The sequence below is a fragment of the Ictalurus punctatus genome, chromosome 3 (genome assembly GCF_001660625.3).
Source record: "Ictalurus punctatus breed USDA103 chromosome 3, Coco_2.0, whole genome shotgun sequence".
Lineage (NCBI taxonomy): Eukaryota > Metazoa > Chordata > Actinopteri > Siluriformes > Ictaluridae > Ictalurus > Ictalurus punctatus.
This window is the reverse complement of record NC_030418.2, coordinates 7919477-7942106: the sequence shown is the minus strand read 5'-3', so window position 1 is coordinate 7942106 and position 22630 is coordinate 7919477. Positions and strand designations below refer to the sequence as shown.

General features: G+C 38.0%; 1 protein-coding gene across 6 annotated transcripts in view; it reads left to right on the top strand.

Moving 5' to 3' along the window:
- The first annotated feature begins 1120 nt into the window (after positions 1-1120).
- The window catches only part of slc29a1a (solute carrier family 29 member 1a), a 44684-nt gene continuing 23174 nt past the window's right edge, over positions 1121-22630 (top strand). For 5 of the 6 annotated variants that reach the window (XM_017463710.3, XM_047154347.2, XM_017463707.3 and 2 more), the window contains exon 1: positions 8715-8873. The gene's annotated coding sequence lies outside the window, so the exon portion shown is untranslated. Of the gene's footprint in view, positions 1294-8714; positions 8874-22630 lie in introns of those variants that run through there. The other variant, XM_053679506.1, reaches the window with a different exon arrangement.

Here is a 22630-nt window from a genome sequence, read left to right as displayed (position 1 = left end):
AACACAGGGAGAACATGCAAATTCCTCACACATGGCCCCGGCGGGAATCAAACCCCAGACGTGTGAGGCGAACGTGCTAACCACTAAGCCACCATATCCCCTTATAAATAAATCATTTAATATAAAAAATAGATATTATAATAACTTCATTAAATATAAATAAAATGAGAAATGAAATAATGTTTAATCACTATGGTTTGCATTTAATATCAATTTGACGTTAAGCTTGGTTCGCTATTTCCTTAGAAAGCTATTAGCCTTTTTCCTAATATGGAGCATTTTTGTGTTAGTCTACTTTTAATTAGGACTCTATTGTTTTTAAGATATTTAAAAATAAATATTTTATGCTTGTTTATTTATCAATTAACTAACAGTATCTCACTGCTATTATTTTAACTCAATTAACAGTGACCATGAGCAGAGAGCTTACATTTAACTGTTTATGATAGACTTCCTGATTAAAGTTTAAACAAAAAAGATTGGTATTAGGATCGGTATTGGCTGTAAAAATCCTGATCATGCGTCCCTAATGAACACCATTAAACTAAAGCGCTTTGCATCTGACGGGTAAATTAACTCACCCAATCACATCCTATATGAGATTATTCAGACATCTAAACAATATACACAGAGCGGTTCGAGAACTGACTCCAGCCCAGAACCATGACAGCGGAAAATGTCTAATAGTGTAGCTTTAAATATATTTAATATATTTATTTATTTATTTATTTTTGCATACAGTCTATAAAATTAACTAAAAATATTAAATTTAGTTTATCAGAAGGTAAATTAATTTGTCATGGCTCATACTATGTTCCTAAATTCTGTCATAATTGACCAGCTCAAGTTTTCTCATGCCTACTTGTGTGTTATATTGTGACATGAAAAAACTAAATATATGTGAAAGTACAATAAAAATATGTTGTCACTAAAATCAATTAATAATCGTGATTAAATAATCGAGATCTCAATATTGATCAAAATAATCGGGATTATCATTTTGGCCATAATTGTGCAGCGCTAACACAGACAGCAATACACAATGACTTCATAAAATTCTAATTCTAAATTCATCAGGAAACCTACCAATCAGTAAGGTTGCATCAGTCTTTCACTCTGCACAATAAAGGACAAACCGCCTGCATGTTAATACGGACCTCAGGGTGAAACTTTTCTATGAGCATTCTCCTGTTTGCTTGTTGTCCAGAAAAGCTGAAAAGATTCGCGCAGCCCAGCCAGGAGACACAAATTGTTGTGGAAATTAGACAACACTCGCAGACCCGTCCTCTGAAGGTAAAAAAAGGTTTATTACAGAAAGATGGTTAATACAGGATAGAATAAAGCAGGATAGAATAATGAGAGCGCTCTAAAGCGCTTGTGCTGAACCACTATTATATATATGAAACGTAGAGCATTACACACTTCTGTAGACTGATAAGAAGCAGTTTGATGCAGTTCAAACCGGCTTTGTTTCAGGGTCTTAGAAGGTGTGCAGAAGAACATGTTTGTGTCTCTGTAAGCAGATAAAGATTCTGTATTCTGTATTCTGTATTCTTCTAAGTCGTTATCCTCTGATGAACTTGAAAAGAACAAGAACAAAACTATGAATAAGTAAAAATTAATAATTTCCCTCACAAAGACAACAAAGTGAAAGTATTGGAGTGGCCCACAAACTGACTGAGTTCTGTCTGGAGGAATGAGCAAAAATTCCAGCAAAGTATTATGATAAGCTTGTGCAAGGCTATCCCAAGCTCTTGATTCAAGTTAAGCAATTTAAAAGGCATTGCCACTAAATACTAATGTATAAACATTTGACCCACTGAAAAGCTGATATAGTAAATAAACTGAAATAAAACTCTCTCTTAACTATTATATTGAAAAAACCTCTTATGGAACTAAAGTAGACTCCCTAATTGACTTAACACAGGAAATGAATGGTAACATAAAATGTGTGGAGTTGAGAAACTGTGTTTGAATATCTTAAGCCTAGGTGTATGTAAACTTTTGGCCTCATCTATAAATAGTAAATTGTAGAACTCAGTAGAAAAAGAACTCAGTAGAAGAAAAAAAACATTCTGGGCCTATTAAGAATTTGCACTGTAAAGTTGTGGAAATAAATATTTATACTTGGACAGTTTCTTTGTTTCATAGTACAAAAACAAATTAATATTGACTACTTTTTATACTATAATCAAACTGAATATTTTAGATTTTTTTTCTCTCTGGGAGATGTCTTTCTCACACTGTCCTTCACTTTTTCCCACCGTCGTCTTTCCATCTCCGTGTCTGTGTGTTATTTTCATGGGGAGCCTACTGAGTGTTTTCCACTAACCACAGTAGGCTTATTTTAGACTAGACAGGGTGGAGGTGGAGACGCAGAGGTCTGGCTGTGAATGCAAACAGCGCCTTCACACTCTGTGTAGCCACTGGTTTAGCCAAAACCATAAGAAAAATAAAACTTCAGCCAGTTTGGAATAAACAGGGGCAAAGTATTGAGGGGTAGAGCTAAACACCAGCCCAGGAATTATGTGTTTTAAGGCAGGAACTAGTGGACTGGTGTCGGGTGGATTTCTAGCTTTCTTACCAATTCCAAATAATATACTGCATCACACATTATTGTTCAGAGTGTTCTCATCCTTTTTAGAAATGGGGGAAAAAAAGTAATAAATGTCTACATGGCATGCAAAAAGAATCCAGATGCTTTAGTCAAAAAATGAGGCATGGGGCAATTGTTTTGTAACATCTAGCACACACTGGGGTTTCTGACAACCATTTGAGCTTTAAACAAGAGCTCTCACATTGTGACAGAGGCCACTAGTGCTCAAAAGCTGTTTAAACAAATGCTATGTTTATTTATACAAGTTTGTGTTGACAGGCCAAAAGTGCACTGGGCAAATAATTTTTTGTCTTATACCATGTCTCCGTAGTGTAGATTTGGTCCCAGGTACTGCTAGAACAGACAAACATGACTGTCTTTGTGGATTGGAATTTGGAGTATAAAGTAGTAGAGAGCTTGTATCTTCTTATCTGTTCTATCACTGGTGTATAGTTGTTCTGTTTACTATTATACACACAACTGTACATAAATGGCATAACTAAACATTCTTCTTCCAAATAAACATTATTTATAATTACAAAAATGGTTATGCAGATAACTGCTGCTCCTTGAAGGAAAGGAAGGGGGTATAACACATCATGGGACATCAGGGTACCTCTTATTTTGTTAAGGACACCTTTATTCATGCCTGTAAGCCACCATGTACACTCTAAAAAGTAATTCAGGGGACATATTACCACGACTTCATTAAATGTGTGGTTGCAAGATAAAAATTCAATTAGTTGATTTAATTAAATATTTAAAGTTGTAAACATTATTTTGATGAGTTGTGTTGACATAATAATGTTGATAATCACATCACCCCGCGACCCGATTACAGATAAGTGGTTGAGGATGGATGGATGGATGGATGGATGGATAATCACATCAACTTAATATTGTGTGTAATTTAAACAGAAATTTCTGCATTAATTGATTTAAAACAAAATTTAAATTGTAGTAACTTAATGAGATTGGCGTGATAACTTCCAGTCACTAATTTCAAGTCTCCTCCCCTACCCATTTAACATGCCTGGATAAATTCAGACATTTAAGACTGTGTTAGAGAACCTGTAGACTGAACAAATACTATACAAAGGACATTTCAATGTGAGTATCATTTCATTTACAAATAAATTCTACTAAAGCAATGAATTTGGGTATATTCTCAATTGTGATATGACCAATAGTGGACTCGTGTATAGGTTAGGCTACACCTGCTATTACAGTTGATGGACTATTTTGTACTACTACACGTAGCTAATGCTAGTCATATTTAGCAGTGTAATTGGAATATCTACTCTTTAGTTTACCGTAGCAGTGGATAAGAATGATAGTTTCATTTGACAAATCTTCTCATCTAGAGAAGCTTTTCATTTGTGCTATACGAAGGAAAAGCATGATTAAATTTCTGTTTATTTGTGTAAAATTCAACTACATTGTGTAATCTAATTTCATGTATTGACACATTTTATAAAAAACTTTTGTCCTTCACAGGTATAGCCTTCTAGCTCCATTGTAGTCAGTTTACTCTTTGAGCAGAATTAGCAGCCTTTGGAATATGGATAGTTCTATGAGAGAGATAAAAGTAGTAGACGCAGAGTGCTTATTTTTTGTCTATATTGCTCATTTCATTCAGTGCTTTTAGGTCTATAAAACCTGCAGAGATGTTAGGTATGTATGATATTTGTATTGTAAATTACACTGGATTTTAATTACTATTGTTATACAAATTAAAGTTAGTCATTTTTCCTGGTTTAAAAGTCTGCATTCTACTGGAGAAAATCTAATTGGAGCAACGTAATGTTTAAAATGATTGTCAGCTTAAAAACTTGTGTTCATAAATATATAATTAAGTGCATAACACTTAAATTATTTTTAAATAATGTGAACAAATCTAGTTGGAACAACTTAATTTTTATGAGTAATCAACTTGAAAACTTGTGTTTATTACACAAATTATTAATTAAGTGTTAATTGAAAATACATTTGATTGTAGAGGAAAAGGTAATTTCTCTAACTCAATGTAGTTCGTTGGCTGAAATTAATTTCATTAAAAGTTGTCATAACTCAAAATGATTGATGCAAACTGTTGCATTAATTTTTTTTTTTTTTTTTGTGGAGCCTAAACATTTGTTTTTAGAGTGTAAGCCAGCAGGCTGCAGTACAAATGTTTTGCCACATCCTGTGTACTTAGCTTCAGAAATGTCAGACGTGGTTTTTGGCACAGACAACACCCCTTGCCACAGTTCACAATGAATAACAAGTGTGTCACATTGCCACAGTCTGGAAATGCATAAGAAATGCATCCCATTGCGTATGACTGTTATGTAACTCTTCATCCTATCAGTGAGACATCTGCTGACATCACCTTGGTAAAGGGAATTGACAGACAAGTTCATGCCTTGGTCATCACTTATCTCTTCGGGGGATTAAGCAAAACTTTAAATTTGGCATGACAATTTTCAGTGAAGACTTGCACACAACAAGAAGTGACATAACCACAATCAAAGATTCCACAGATAAATGTACTTGAAAAACATCCACAACTGCACATGGCTTTATGGCAGGTATGTTCACCTGCCAGAAGAGCACATTTCCAACCGCAGAAAAGAGCACAATATTAGCGTTTTCCATGACTCAACCTTCTATTGTAGAGTCAGGAAACCAGATATAACAGGTATGCTCCACCTTTGTATGATAATATAATGCTATAGCCTCAGATGTCCCCCTCAGTTACACATCATTTAATGCACACTGTAGTTATTGTCTGTGATGGATTAATTGGATGGATAAAAATATGAAAATAACACAGAACTACAGTACAGATACTACAGAACTACAGTTCTATCCAGGGGAAAAAGCAACATTCTGTTGTACACAGTGACCCAACCACCCTGTTTATGAAAGATGCCAGTAGAATGCATTAGAGATTTGCCTGGGCTTGCTTTATTGCAATCACAATAAGCACTTAAATTTTACCCTGAAGAACATTAAGGCACTCCCTCAATGAATTGTATTTCAATCCACCTATGTGAGGGATTTAAGAATATTTGATTGCACTCAAACTGGGAATGGGAATGGGTTTTTAATGGAATACCCTTCACACCGCAAACTATTATGACTAGATCAGAGAGCTGCTTGGACACATAGAAACTGTACTGGACCAGTCTTCTTGTAAAAAAATGTGTTCAGTATAAGATGGGAATTCTTGGACAGCATTTATTACTCTTTTGTTCTGGGAGCCTTTCCTCCAGGCTTATTGGTGTAGGGTTTGCTTAGGCTACTCTAGAGTTTGTGAATACGTATGTGAAAACATACAATAACAACAGTTGCTAAGCATTCTGTATTACTAAGCAAAATTACTAGTTGCTACACACTGTATATAGAGATACTTATGTTCGTAATCAATGGTTAGTGCAGACATGTGCCCATAATATTTGTTATGCCGCTGCAAGAACACAGAAATGAATGGTCCACGTGGATCAGATATGCCCAGGGTACATTCATGGTTGTCTTTACACTCATGCAGATATTACATGAAACGCACCTCTTGACCCCAACTAAACCAACAAATCCTACTGTTGGTACTGTTTGCTAGCACTTCTATTCATGCAGCAGAGTTCAATGCCCTTGTGTGCATCAAATCAAAGTACGCGCTTTCGGATGCAGCCCGTGGCTTCAAGCAGTCGTCTATTTGCACGTATAGCATGAGAAATAATTAGCTGCACTTGAAGCTTTCCTAAAATTAAAAATGAAACACCCAAAACTGTATTAGGTACCATAACGAAGATGAACTGTATGTTGATACGTGAAACTTTGGAGGGACATCGGACGGTGTGGCTCGCTTATTCTGGAATGCAGTGTTTTCCTTTCTCCAAACAGAACGCTTCTCATTTAAACCAAAAAGTTATCTTTTGGTCTTATCTGTACACAGAACATTTTTCCAATAGCCTTCTCTTGGGAAACTGCAGATGGCCAGCAATGTCCTTTTGAGAGAGGAGTGACTTTTGGCTTTCTCTTTGCAACTCTGCCATGCACACCATTGTTGTTTAGTGTTCTCCTGATGAACATTCATGAACATTGGCCAATGTGGGTTCCTTTATGACCTCGCAGACTATTACACGTCTTGCTCTTGGAGTGATCTTTGTTGGTCGACCACTACTGGGGAGGGTAACAATGGTCTTGAATTTTCCTCCATTTGCACACAGTCTGTCTGACTGTGGATTGGTGGGGTCCAAACTCTTTAGAGATGGTTTCATAACCTTTTACAGCCTGATAAGCATCAACAACTCTTTATCTGAGCTCCTCAGAATTCATGTTCATGCACAATGAAGTGTTGTGAAGATCAGATTTTGATAGACCCCTGTTCTACATACTTTTGCCACTCACACATACAGTGAGGGGAAAAAAGTATTTGATCCCCTGCTGATTTTGTACGTTTGCCCACTGACAAAGAAATGATCAGTCTATAATTTTAATGGTAGATTTATTTGAACAGTGAGAGACAGAATAACAACAAAAAAAATCCAGAAAAACACATGTCAAAGATGTTATAAATTGATTTGCATTTTAATGAGGGAAATATGTATTTGACCCCTCTGCAAAATATGACTTAGTACTTGGTGGCAAAACCCTTGTTGGCAATCACAGACGTCAGACGTTTCTTGTAGTTGGCCACCAGGTTTGCACACATCTCAGGAGGGATTATGTCCGACTCCTCTTTGCAGATCTTCTCCTAGTCATTAAGGTTTCAAGGCTGACGTTTGGCAACTCGAACCTTCAGCTCCCTCCACAGATTTTCTATGAGATTAAGGTCTGGAGAGTGGCTAGGCCACTCCAGGACCTTAATGTGCATCTTCTTGAGCCACTCCTTTGTTGCCTTGGCCGTGTGTTTTGGGTCATTGTCATGCTGGAATACCCATCCACGACCCATTTTCAATGCCCTGGCTGAGGGAAGGAGGTTCTCACCCAAGATTTGACGGTACATGGCCCCGTCCATCGTCCCTTTGATGCGGTGAAGTTGTCCTGTCTCTTAGCAGAAAACACCCCCAAAGCATAATGTTTCCACCTCCATGTTTGACGGTGGGGATGGTGTTCTTGGGGTCATAGGCAGCATTCCTCCTCCTCCAAACACGGCGAGTTGAGTTGATGCCAAAGAGCTCCATTTTGGTCTCATCTGACCACAACACTTTCACCCAGTTGTCGTCTGAATCATTCAGATGTTCACTGGCAAACTTCGGATGGGCATGTATATGTGCTTTCTTGAGCAGGGGGACCTTGCGGGCGCTGCAGGATTTCAGTCCTTCACGGCGTAGTGTGTTACCAGTTGTTTTCTTGGTGACTATGGTCCCAGCTGCCTTGAGATCATTGACAAGATCCACCCATGTAGTTCTGGGCTGATTCCTCACTGTTCTCATGATCATTGCAACTCCACGAGGTGAGATCTTGCATGGAGCCCCAGGCCGAGGGAGATTGACAGTTCTTTTGTGTTTCTTCCATTTGCGAATAATCGCACCAACTGTTGTCACCTTCTCACCAAGCTGCTTGGCAATGGTCTTGTAGCCCATTCCAGACTTGTGTAGGTCTACAATCTTGTCTCTGACATCCTTGGAGAGCTCTTTGGTCTTGGCCATGGTGGAGAGTTTGGAATCTGATTGATTGATTGCTTCTGTGGACAGGTGTCTTTTATACAGGTAACAAGCTGAGATTAGGAGCACTCCCTTTAAGCGTGTGCTCCTAATCTCAGCTCGTTACCTGTATAAAAGACACCTGGGAGCCAGAAATCTTTCTGATTGAGAGGGGGTCAAATACTTATTTCCCTAACCCTCATTAAAATGCAAATCAATTTATAACATTTTTGATATGCAATTTTCTGGATTTTCTTGTTGTTATTCTGTCTCTCACTGTTCAAATAAATCTACCATTAAAATTATAGACTGATCATTTCTTTGTCAGTGGGAAAACGTACAAAATAAGCAGGGGATCAAATACTTTTTTCCCTCACTGTAGGCTATGTAATATTGGATCATTTTCCTCAATAAATCAGTGATTAAACGGGTTCTCTTTGTCTACTTTTAGGGCTTGTGTGAAAATCTGACGATGTTTTAGGTCATGTTCACGCAAACTCTGCGCATGCGTTATAACAGCACAGGCAACAGCACAGGCGCTATTACATGCTGCAGTGATACACGTGAAGTTTTGCGCGCGGACCACTTTAACAACAGACCCCAGAGTCACAAGAACAAAGACAAGATTGTCTTCACTCCTCGGAAAGGTAATTTGAAACACAACTAACAGAAAACAAATCGGTTATTTTTGTATAGGGATGTGTTTTGTTCCTCTCAGGGGGAGTTTGACTATCAAGCGCCTCTCTCTCTCTCTGTGTGTAAACTTTAATGTGTTTATTTAGCTTCAAATAGCTATAAACCGAGCTATATATAATAAACTATGACTGAGACTATAATTGGATATCAGACTCACCGTTGCTCATGAGTTGTTGTGTATCAGTCTAACTAAGTAGTTATGTTTAATATAAACAAACTCGACACCCAAATTCTCACACACGGTGAAAAACGAATAACTGTTAGTGTGCAGCGGTATTATGGTATTATGAAAGGGTCTCTCCATTCGACAGTAATGTTTGAGGGTGAAAAATGACAAATACACGTGGTTTCTACTAGGAAACGGGCAGGATGTGTGTGCACGCGAGAATGTGTGTGTGTGTGTAAGCGAAGCTCGTGCGCATGGTCACGTCAGTAGAAAATCAAAGATGTGATTGCGAACCAATATATTTATTGAGTCCACATGTTCTGTAACAGGAAGCCTGTCCAGTCAGACTTTGAGCGAACTCTGTCTTATCACCATCACAGTTTGTAACGTTTGAGAGTGTGGACCTTCAGATTGGCTTGGGCTTAATGGTATCTGGAGTCCATCTAATCATGTTGGTTAATAACATCTGTTGTCATGGTTCATATCTCAACTGCAGTGGTGATAAATATATAAACTGCACATAAACGGGCTCACAACGGCCACTCTCAGCAGGTCCAAAGTTCTTAAACAGGAACGAATGTGTAGCCTAAATATAAACCAAAGAAGTGATGCTAATGATTCTAATAACTGGTTCGATTCAAAGCAAGGGCATCATTACAGTACAGTGTGTAGGTTTGAGGCGCGTGCCCGCTCGTGCGCAAAACACGTGCAGCAGACACGAGGGAAAACGAAGTGTATGCATTTGGGAACCTTTCAGTTGAAATGGCGATTGCAGTGTTAATTGCAAACATTGTGATTTGTGTTTTAAAATACAATCCAGCAACGAGCAGCATGATATACCATTTATAAAGGGTGCATCCAGCAGCACACAGGATGACAGGATGTAAAACTACATATGCAAGCTCCTGATTTAGTTTGAAATGCATTAGGAATAACTGAACGACTGGGTGAAATGATCGCAAACGACATGCTGCAGATGATACGTGGCCTTTGATGACACCGATAGGCAATGGCTTTCGAGAGTTGATCAATTTCAGATCATCTAACGGGTAGGTTTAGCTTCTGAGCATTTAATGTATACATAATGAAAAGGTATCCATCTGAGGTATGGAAGTCGCAACTTCAAGCAGGAGCGCTGAAGTCATAACTAGGCTGGAGTAGGCCTGGACATTCATGAGTAAAAACATTCTTTTTTTATTTCGTATTCTCTGATTTTTCCCAAATACATTCTTAAAACTGACTTGTTAAACATTAACACACCGCGTGTCTAGTTAAGGACGACCCATTTTGTGCTGCCTTCAACGCAGTGTGTGTGGGTATATGTATGTTGTTTTTAAACACGTCTGTGTTTGGCACTATTCGGACAGGACTGGTTTTCCAGGGGGATGTTGGAGAAATTCGTGTTTCACAGACAATTTTAATCCAGTCCGTGTTTTTCACACAACCTGTGTTAAAAAAAAAAATTTTTTTTAAATCACCTACTATTTTTTATTTTATTTTATTTTTTTTATTATTATTATTTTTTTTTGGCTAACTAGGTGATCCTTTTGAGAAATCTAATCCCATCCGACTGCGAATGTCTGTGATTGCAGAGAAAACTTTTTTATTTTTCCACAATGCTTTTCCTTGTGTGTTTTGGCCAACGTGACCTACCGTAGAAGCTCTCACGTGCGTTTTCTGCTTGCTGCGTGCAGTTCAGTGTGGATGTAGATGTTTTTGCTAGCCGGCGAAGAAGAAAAAAAAATTGAATCAACAAGAACAGCCAAATCGCGTAAATTGTTAAGCCTGGCCACTGTAATATCAGTACATCCATCCATCCATCTTCTATACCGCTTAATCCTTTTCAGGGTCACGGGGAAACCTGGAGCCTATCCCAGGGAGCATCGGGCACAAGGCGGGGTACACCCTGGACAGGGTGCCAATCCATCGCAGGGCACAATCACATACACATTCACACACCCATTCATACACTGTGGACACTTTAGACACGCCAATCAGCCTACCGTGCATGTCTTTGGACTGGGGAGGAAACCGGAGTACCTGGAGGAAACCCCCGCAACACAGGGAGAACATGCAAACTCTGCACACACAGGGCCACAGTAGGAATCGAACCCCCGACCCTGGAGGTGTGAGGCGAATGTGCTAACCACTAAATCGCTAAATTTAAAAGTACTTTTGCAGGCATCCAGAGCACGTGATCTAATTCAACGCCCCGATGTACAGAACAGACACGCCCACCTTTGTAATAAACACTGAGATGTTAGTCCCGTCTGAATAGCGCTTAAAAGGCAATTTGTTTGTATACTAAAATGCTCACAAAATAAACAAACAATTGCATGAAATTCATGTGATGTTTATTAAAATCAAAAACATTTGACAGATGTAAGAATTGGAGTTGATGCATCTTCATACAAATCTCCCTGCCATCTGGGAAGACAAGAGTCCCACTGCTTTCCATTTGAAAAGCTGTAAAAGAATGCTAGTTGTTAGCTACAAAATACAGAAATTTGCCTCTGGGCTTTAACTGAGAAATTGCGTTACAGAATCCCAAACTGTGCAATTTTGGAAACTTGACCTCCACTCTCCCAGTGAACAAAATGGCACTGTAGACTTGTGAATATTTATTTTCTTGCATTTAGCACCTCGCCACCAGTTTTTTTGCACAACTTAATTAACAGGGATAATGGAAAGCATTACAATCTAAACCCCATCCTCTATTATGGTCATGTTAACCTTGTGAAGAACTTTTGGCCTCGACATTACTGAGCTAGCTAAGTTCCGTTAGCCACTGACTGTCTGCCCCTGTTACCCGCATTAACTTTCGCAGAATAGAGGGTACGCCCGTGACGTCTTTTTGCCACTCAGTGGGTGTGACCACGGCGAGTTCCACCCACCGTGGTCACACCCACTGAGTGGCAAAAAGACTGAGAAGCAGCATTAGTGTACAGTGTGAATTCTGCGAAAACACAGAAAAAAGGCGTCTAAAATGGGAAAAAGCTGTGCAATCGACTGTGCTAACAGATTCAACGAGAATTCAGAGCGGTCTTTTTACAGAGTGCCAAAAACACCATTCACTTCTTTTTTACTAAGTCAAGCAGTGTAAGTGTAAGTTGTTTTGGCACATGGTATTCATGTTGTACAATGATGAATAATTTGCTACATATTTCTTTTAAAATGCTGCCTATTTCCAGTGATGAATAATGGGGGCTCATTCATTCTCTGACTATGTTTTACCTTCACAAATATATAACGTTAGTAAGTGGAAGCACTGTTGGCTACAAACAAACTAGGACTAGCTAGCTTACGGTTTACCAGATGAAATGATATGATAAAATAAAAATGTTTGTATATACTGTACCTGTCCGCATGCAACCAGAATGTTTATTGGTGTTCTTGTCACTTTTAATTTCTCCAACAAATCCAAGCGAATCCAAGTAGGACCAAGTGTCAAGGCTTTGTATGCGTTCAGGCTTCAGGTACATATAAAGGTCAGGAAAACAGATTTCTGGCCACATGCCAATGTCCATGGACCACAGGTTCTTGGGCAAGTTGTAAGGGTCACTGTCGAGTCCAACTGCCTTCAATTTAAGCTGATGATTGTCAGTTATACTAGTGTTTTCTTAGCTTCCCCTAAAAAAACAGCCATTTTACTGGATGTTTTGCCACTCAGTCTGACAGAGGGGGGCGTGTTCCGGTGGGAAAGTGACATCAATGCATACCCTCTATTAGGGCTGCACAATTAATCGGATATCGATCGCGATTACGATTTTGACTGCCCACGATTAAATGAACATGATAGACTGTGATATTGACATTTAAAGTTCGTCCTTCGCTCATAGAAAACTCCGCTGTTTTCTCCACTCAAATCAAGCGCTTCCTACACTTAGTCAATCACGTAGAGCGGCGTGGGGCTGATGTCATTTTGTAATAACAAAACCCGGAAACGGGTTTAGCATTTTAGCGCTCAAGCTGCCAGTTTCTCTGCGAGCTCCAACGCTTGTGCGAGGGGAAATCACGACACTAGCACGATGCTAAATGACACTACAGGGGTTGTCGGGGACCTTAAACCTCATCACGCCGAACAGGAAAAAACTTTGCAGATAAACTCGGGGCTCTACAGTGCAACCATTTCACTCGCATTTGCGACTGAAATACCTTGTGTGACCTGTTCGGAGTTGTATAATACAATCGGAATAAAAACTACAGGAAGTCCAAAATGCATCTACACCGTGCAACAGTTACTTTCACACTGCTTTTCATCTCCTCAGTCAACCGAACAAGTGTGTAAATACTGCAGGGAAGCCATTATGATGACGAGTAACACTGAACATCGTTTGCTTCTCTCAACTTCCCGATCTCACAACCGCCATCTTTTATTGATCACGCACTATGATCCTAAATTCTGTCATAATTGACAAGCTCAAGTTTTCTCATGCCTACTTGTGTGTTATATTGTGGCACATTAACGCTACCATCTCTTTAAAAAAAAAAAAAAAAAAAAAAACACTTCAACTGTGCTCCTTAATTTTTGTAATCTCTAAGGATCAGTCTAATTTGATGCAAAGATTTGTACATTAGCAGGAATGTAGCAAAACATGGAGGTGATAGCAGCGGTGTGTTTATTTAAATGTGAAAGTACAATAAAAATGTTGTCCCTAAAATCAATGAATAATCGTGATAGATAATCGAGATCTCAATATTGATCAAAATAATCGGGATTATCATTTTGGCCATAATCGTGCAGTCCTACCCGCTATACATGAATAAACACAGCCCTGACCTATCCTCCTAATGCTAATTACTACAGCTTGCCTTGTCCAAAACACTTGCAAAAATGCAGTTAACATTAACGCACTCTTTGTATTATGGTGAATAGCTGTAATGCTAGGTTATCGTTACCATGGGATGGGAATGTCTAACATTACCGCGAGTTGTATGCTATAGTAATGCTTTCACACCCTGCCACTGCAGTAGTTGCATTTTACAGTATTATGGATAATGATTAATCGATTCATTGATCATTCGTTTAAATGACGATCGATCATGGGAATTTGTATAAATTGACATCCAACCAAAAAAAACCCATATGTGAATAAGTGGTATCAGTATATGTGTTCTTTTCAACCAGGCAGAAAAGTATGGAATTAAATTTGTTCCAAAAGTATTGAACGTAACTTTTCAAGCAACGAACAAAAATATACAATGAGAGAAGAAAAACATGGTCTTCAAATAAACAGCATTCTCTAACAGTTTTCTAAGCTTTGTTTTCGCTAATCATGGTTTATGCCATGTTGCCAGTTTTTTCCATTTACAATTTCAAACTTTTTGTTTATGCTCTGCAAGTTTCCATTCGCCATTCTGCCGTTCTGGATTTACTCTCATTGGCTAGAGAGATTTATCGCACTTAACCCTAACCCTACGTTTTGACTCATGTCAAACTTTGACTCATCATACCCATCATGATGGGGTTAGGGTGTGATAAGTCTGTTTGAGAAGTCAGAATCTTTACATATAAAGTCCAGGTTGTTGATAATAAGTGAGACTTTTTATATGATGAATTACAGTTTGAGAAGTCAAAGTTTGAGGAACTATCAGCATACTACTATTTCTTTCATTTTTATCTGGTGGAAATGGGCTTCAATAGGTATAACATTCTGTCTATTAATGTTCACTAACTCAGCAGAAGCGGCATATCCTTGCACACGCACTACAGATAGAGAAGTGAAGGGAAGAGAAGTGGAGGGTTTCTTACTTACTGCTATTGTGTGAAGCTCATGATCAGAACCAACCCTATATACATGAACTGCACAGTCAACAAGTCTTACATGCATACGCACAAATTTCTGTACCTCTTTCTTAGATGTTTTTTAAAAACTCATTCCTCAGAGTGACGTGTTGTGGCTGCATGGCAGTGGGTCTATACAGTAAACACTGCAATATTTTGCTTATATGCTGGTTCTGTTATGATGTGGGAAGAGAAAATGTCACTACAAATCAATACTCTTGAACTCAATACAGTTATTCTGACTGATTACCTTTATCCTATGATGAAACATTTCTATCCTGATGGGAGTGGTCTCTTCCAGGATGACTGTGTCGTCATCTCACTGAATGGTTTAACGAGTATGACCTATTATGTAAATCAAATACGATGGCCCTTCACAGTAACCAAATCTCAACCAGTTGTGGAAGAGCAACGAGTTTGATAGCAGTCTCTGCTCCCGTCATCAAAACACTAGTAGAGAGAATATCTTGGAAGAATGGTGTATAATTCCTCCTGTACAGTTCCTGAGATTTGTAGAATCTGTGCCAAGACACTTTGATGCTGTCTCATGGCAGGTTAACACCTTAATAAGACACTTTGTTGTTTTTATCCTGTCTAAATAGTTTGGGGTGTACATCAATGAAAAATTTCTTATTACACAATGTTCTCAGTGAAGAAGCAGTCTCAGTCTGACTGCTCCTACCTGTTAGCATGAGCACCAAAGTTGATGTTTTACTTTAGTCAAATTGCATCAAGATAGTATGTGAGGTGTTGTTTGTTTGGATAAACACCGTTTCATGTGGTAGGCTTTAATACCATTACTAGTCTGCCACGCTCTCAAAATGATTAACTGCAGCCTGATATCATTCACTGGTATCAAGACCATTTAGCTAGTTGACTTGAATGGTAGCTCAGATTTGTCATATCCAACAAGAAGGGAAAAGCAAATCCTGGATGTACCACATCCAAATGTTCACATAATGTAAATGTGATTTCCAAGAGAATGTACTGACATTCTTCTAAACTCTGAATCTGGGGTCACTCATCTCTGGTATATGTATGAAAATTTCATGTGGTTGAGATTAATGCATGCAAAGTCCCCTTTGCCCATTTAAAGGTGAATTACGCTTTTACAGTACACTCCTGTCCAGGAGCAATGTCACTAATGCTCCATCCAGCTTCATCACTAATAAATGACTCTGTCATGGAAAATCACTGCCACTCAAATTCAAATTTTACTGAGTTTCTTGTCATGAACTTTTTTTTTTTTTTTTTTTTCTTCTCTCACCGAATAATCTGGCTGCGCTGAGTACTTATTGATTTTAGACTTAGATGTGGGTAGAGTGAAGAGGCGTCGTGGAATGGCTATAAGATGACTGAAAGGAGGCCTATAAACGTAATAAAGTGCTCTAGATTGTAACACAGTTTTCCAAATGGATGTTCTCTGCCATATAATACACGAGAGCTGAGGCCATGGCTTAAACAGTTATTTTTTAATCATGTTCAATATGTTTATACACACATGAAACGGGGGAAAAAATTGACTAGTACATCGTCACAATTAGCTGTTCAAAACCAAAGGGCTAGTGAAAATGAAGTCAAGGGCCAGATGAGGCCTGTGGCTGATTGCATATTATAGGATATTTCATTATTGCAGTATAACATCATACTGTTAGCTGTCTGCCGTTAGAGGTTTCCAAAATAATTTGTTTTAGACAAAGTATGGTGATGTCACATCTGTTTAACTTGTATGATCTTACAGTTTTTCATTCTTTGAATGGCTTTGTCCACAACTAAAAACTGATCAGTGCTTCTTGTCCTAAAGGTTGAACTAACAGGCTGGAACAGGTTGTCCTCATTCTCGTAGCCTTATGCAAGTTGGTGATGTGGTAAAATTGGCTGAACATTTTGTGTAGTTTGACTGGAATCCCAGATGTTGCATTTTTGACTAAGGCTTTTATTAAGCATGAAAGCGACATCATTTCTGATTTAGTTTGTTCCATAAGCAGTTTCATTTCAGCAAACACCAAGATGACTCAAGGCTAAGTATTTGCAGTCTTGAGTAACAGCAGTAGAAAACATGGGCATCACTCCAGAGTTTTGCCTCATTGCAGTTGGGAATTCTTTAACCATAACCATGGCCTGCGGTTCCTTTACTAAAGTCTTTTCTGAAGTGAGAGTGTTCTGCATTTCATACTCCAAACATGTTGTCCAAGTACATATGAGGTGACTGTTTGCATCATAGCAACCAGCATGTCCTTGGCTCTTAGAAGTAGTTCAAGCAAAGTTGTTTCTTCATTCCACACTGTTCTGCTTCAGGAAAGTTAACATTAGAGAACACTCCAAGTTTAACCCTGCTATGTTCTTTTGGAGCTCTATGTTAGGGCTTCAGGCTTATGTTTTTTAGGAGCTCTTGTGAACACAAATGAAAAATAAACTGGGAGTACATTCAAAGTAGATTTTTTTTGGAAAAAACCCCAAACTAAATTAAGATTTTACAGTGGCTATAAAAAGTCTACACACCCCAGTTAAAATGACAGGTTTTTGTGATGTGAAAAAATGAATCCAAGATAAATCATGTGAGAACTTTTCCACCCTCGATGTGAAATTACAGCGTATAAAAAAAATGTATTTGAAAAGTAACCATTTTAGGGAAAAAAACAAAAAAAAACCCATAACAATAACCTGGTTTCATAAGTGTGCAGACCCTTTTTATAATTGGGGATGTGTTTCTGTTCAGAACCGATCACATTCAATATCATGTTAAAAAGTAATTATCATACAGCTGTCATGAATTAAATGATTCCGATTAACCCCAAATAAAGACCAACTGTTTCTGTAGGATTTTCTTCACATCGTCTTGGTTTCATCTGACTGCTGAAGCCATGGTCTGCAAAGAGCTTGTACAGGGTCTCACTGTCGAAAGCTATCGAGCAGGAGAAATGTACAACAAATATCCAAAAGATAAGATGTACCATGGAACACTGAAGGCAATCAGCAACAAGTGGAGGAAATGGAGCACCACAGTGACATCACCAAGAACAGGATGTCCCTCAAAAATTGATAAAACAATGGGAGCTGCAGAAATATCTGACAAGTACTGATTACTCTTTGCATGTGACAATAATCTCTCATATTCTTCACGTCTAGGCTACGGGGTAGGGTGGCTAGATCGAAGCCATTTCTCACACACAAAAAAACAACAAAACACCCAAGCTCAAATAAATCAGCCTAACCATGTGGCAAAATGGGTTATAGTCTAATAAGACCAATTACAAAAGGTATAATAATTCCAAAAGCTATGTTTAGTGCAAAAAAAAGCACATCATCAGAAAACACCATACCCATGGTGAAGCATGGTGGTGGAAGCATTGTGCCTTAGGGCTGCTTTTCTTCAGTCAGAACTGGGATTTTATCAAGGTGGAGGGAATCATGAATAGCTACAAATACCAGTTGATTTTAGTGCAAAACCTTCAGATGTCTGCTAGTAAGCTGAAGATGAAAAGGAATTTGACAATGACCCAATCCACATCAACAAAGGAATGGAATATTTTGAATGACCTAGCCAGAACCCAGACCTGAATCCAACAAAAAAAAAATCTGTGGCGTGACCTGATGTGGGTTGTGCACAGGAAATGCCCTTACAATCTGATGGATCTAGAATGTTCTAGAAAGTTTTTTTTTTTTTTTTTTTTGCCAAGTGAAGTTGTGCCATGCTGATAGACTTTTAGCCAAAAAGAGTGGTGTAATAAAATCGAAAGGTGCTTCAACAAAGTATTTGTTTTTGTTTTTCACAATTCTTATACATTTTTAATTTCACATAGAGGGTGGAATGTTCTGACATGATTTATCTTGGTTTAATTTTTTCCCCCATCACAAAAACCCGTCATTTTAACGTGCGTGTAGACTTTTTGTATCCAGTGTAGAGGTCTTTAAAATGAAAGATACCTGTGTGGGGCATGAGAGATCTGAATTAAGAATCACAGTAAACAGTTCAGAAGTACAAGATGTACCATATGTACGATGATGTTGCTTAATTTTTTTAAATTATTTATTATTATATATAATATTTAATTATATATAAAAATAAGTAAAAATATTTTTAATTATATATTAAAAATAATATATAATTATTTTTTAAGTTCCTATCAGATCCAACCCCATTAATTTGCCCAACTTACTACACGACATACCAATCTAGGAGGGTTAGGAACAACACGTACCTTCATAAAGCAGCTGAATGTACTTGGTAGACAGCACTAACCCTATTCTATTTATGTCAGGAGAGACCTTTATAATAGTGGGATGAAATTTGATCAGCTGTTTATGCAGTTTGTTGCATATTAGTGCTACATATGCTTCATCAGCATACCATGATCACCATGTTTTCGTAAACTGTGAAAGACTAAGGTACTTCTTCGGATTTAGCAGGTTTAGGCGGTCACCAAGTTGAGGGAAGAGATAAGGGACTATCTGTTCCCCACCATGGTTTGCAGGACCTCGAAGAACCACGGTGGAGGAATAGATAGCCTTGATGTCATGTAAAGCAGGTCACCATACGAGAAAATATATATGTTTACATACAAACCTAGGCGAGTGAAAGTAACAGCTCTTACCCAATATGTTCATGTTGATCATCTACTATGAAGTTTTTTTTCTCTTGCATTGGTGGCTGCAAATTCAATTCACTTTTATTTGTATAGCGCTTTTAACAATGGACATTGTCCCAAAGCAGCTTTACAGAAATGTATAAATTCTGTAATTTTTTAAAAATTCAAATCCATGAATTTTGTCTCTAATGAGCAAACTAGAGGCGACTCTAGCAAGGGAAAATCTACCTGAGACGATATGAGGAAGAAACCTTGAGAGGAACCAGACTCAAAAGGGAACCCATACTAATCTGGATGACAACGGATAGCATAATTATAAAAAAAAGTCCCTTCTGTAAATATACTAATATTGCATGGTCAAATAATGCAGTTGTGTAACCAGGAAAATTCATTAAAGTTTATACATGAAGTCTGTTTTGTTGTACTTATCCACTGTTCACTGATTGAGATGAGTGCAAATCTGTTTGTGGTAATTGCAGTGCTAAAGCTATCATAGCAATTGTAGTCCTGGCCATCATAGCATAACTCTTCATATGAGTTGAGGTCCAAAGCCATCTTTATGGTTTTAAGTGGTAACATCCTCAGTAATCTCAGTGAGCTTTAGGATGCACCATGTGGGGCCATCCTCAGCAGCAGCATGTAACTTCCAATTGATGAGAACTCCAACCAGAAGTAGGGCATCAAGAAGGATCAGGCAGGTCAGGATCACTGGCATCTCAGAAGAATCATGTGTAGCTCGATAGAAAGTGAGTGGGAATGAGAGAGGGAGAGATAATTAGGTATGCTTATGGCCCCTAATGTTTAAGGACAGTGTACTTTGCGTGAGTGCAAGCAGGACTCTGGCAAGACTAGCTATGACAGCATAACTAAAGGGAGAGCCAGAAGGGAACACAAACATGAAAGTGCCCTGGGACATAAGGCAGCCAGCCACTCCACCATCAACAAACCTGGGTGAATGTGTGTGTGTGTGTGACAGCATCCAAACACCCAGTTCACCACAACACTATATCCCTGTGAGCTGTCTAGATCTGATCCTTTAACTAAAGAAAAACTATTCACAAATAGCTTGACTAAACAAATATATTTTCAGCCTGGACTTAAACACTAAGAGGCCCGAACACTAATTGGAATGCTGTTCCATAAAGCTCTTCCCCCTACTGTAGCCTTCACTATTTGAGGTACCAACAAATAGCCTGCACCTTTTGATCGATGTAGGTGTGGCAGATCATTAAAGACCAAAAGTTCACTCAGGTACTGTGGTGCGAGACCATTCAGTGCTTTATGGGTCAATAGTAGTATTTTATAATCAATGTGAGAATTCATGGGAGCCAGTGCAGTGTTGATAAGATCGGGGTGATGGGGTCGTATCTTCTGGTTCTAGTAAGGACTCTAGCAGCTGCATTCTGGACTAACTGGAGTTTGTTTATGCCCCTACTGGAACATCCAGACAGTAAGGCATTACAGTAATCTAGCCTAGTGGTGACGAATGCATGAACTAATATTTCTGCATCATGTAATGACATTATATTTCTTATCTTAGCAATATTTCTGAGATAAAAGAAGGCTATCCTAGTAATATTATCTACATGAGCGTCAAATGAAAGACTAGAGTCAATAATCACACCAGGGTGTTTTACTGCTGCACATGATGAAACAGAAAGGCCATCCAGAGTAACTATGTAATCAGAAAGCTTACTTCTAGCTGTCTCTGGTCCTAATAGAAGTATTTCTGTCTTGTCAGAATTAAGTAAAAGGAAGTTAATAAGCATCCTGTGTCTAAATGAGATGAAAGGCAAATAATTAATTAGAATATTTACATTGGGGTTACTCTTTTTAAATTTACACTATATGGACAAAAGTATGTGGGCACCTGACCATTACGCCCATATGTGCCCATTCCAAAGCCGTGCATTTTCATGGACTTCCCATTGTGCACAGGAACATTGCCATGACGAAACTGGTTTGGGCCCATTAGTTCCAGTTAAAGGAAATCGTAATTGGTCTGTACAGGATTTTTTTTCTGATTGTTGCAGCCAAAAATGCTTGATTTTGCTGCAGCTTTTTTTTTTTTAACGTAATTGTTTTGCACTGTCTCTTTTGTCGGTAACTGAGACCTTTCAGCTGTACAGCACATGTGAATCAAAGAGGCATCTTGGCCCAAATCTGTGGAAAATCTGAGGTAATTAAAAAAAAATGGTAAGCTCTGAATATTGCGGAGTCTGCTTGATTTTGTTACTTCCTACGATCATAAAATTGCAAAAAAATCCTGGAGGGGCTGATTAAAGCTACAGCATACAGAAACATTCTTGACAATTGTATGCCTCCACCTTTTGAGGCAACAGTTCATGTAAGGCCCTCGTATGGGTGTGATTTTAAAACACTGATGCTTGCCTATAAAGGCAAAAAATGTACCAACACCCACTTAACTCAAAGCTCTTATCACAGCCCCCACTGCACCATGCTCCCTCTGATCCTATAGGGAGGATGCATCAAGACTCTTATCTGTTCTGGCACCTAGGTGATGGAATGAACTTTCCCTAGATGTCCAAACAGCTGAGTCACTGGCAGTCTTCAAATAATGTCTAAAGACCTACCTCTTCCTGAAGTACTAAAATTCGCACTTTATTTAAAAAAATGTTGTATGTGTGTTTCTTACTATATTACGTCCTCAACAGAGTTTTTAGACTGATGGTACTATTAGCCTTAAAAGCACCCCATGTTTTGAGCTCTAGAGAGTGAATGAGATTGCTTTTATTTACTGCTCGTCCGATCCTAGCTCGTTCTTGCTCCCTTTCCCCATGAGCTTCGTTAATGCCATTGGTAAATTGGAAACAAGGGGTGTGTACACTGTATGGTGTGAGATATATGTATGTATATGTATGTATGTGTGTGTGTGTGTGTATATATATATATATATATATATATATATATATATATATATATATATATATATATATATATATATATATATATATATATATAATATATATAATATATATATATATATATATATATAATTATAAATATATATATATTTATATTTATATATATATATAAATAAATAAATATATATATTTATTTATTTATTTGTGTGTGTGTATATATATATATATATATATATATATATATATATATATTTATATATATATATATATATATATATATATA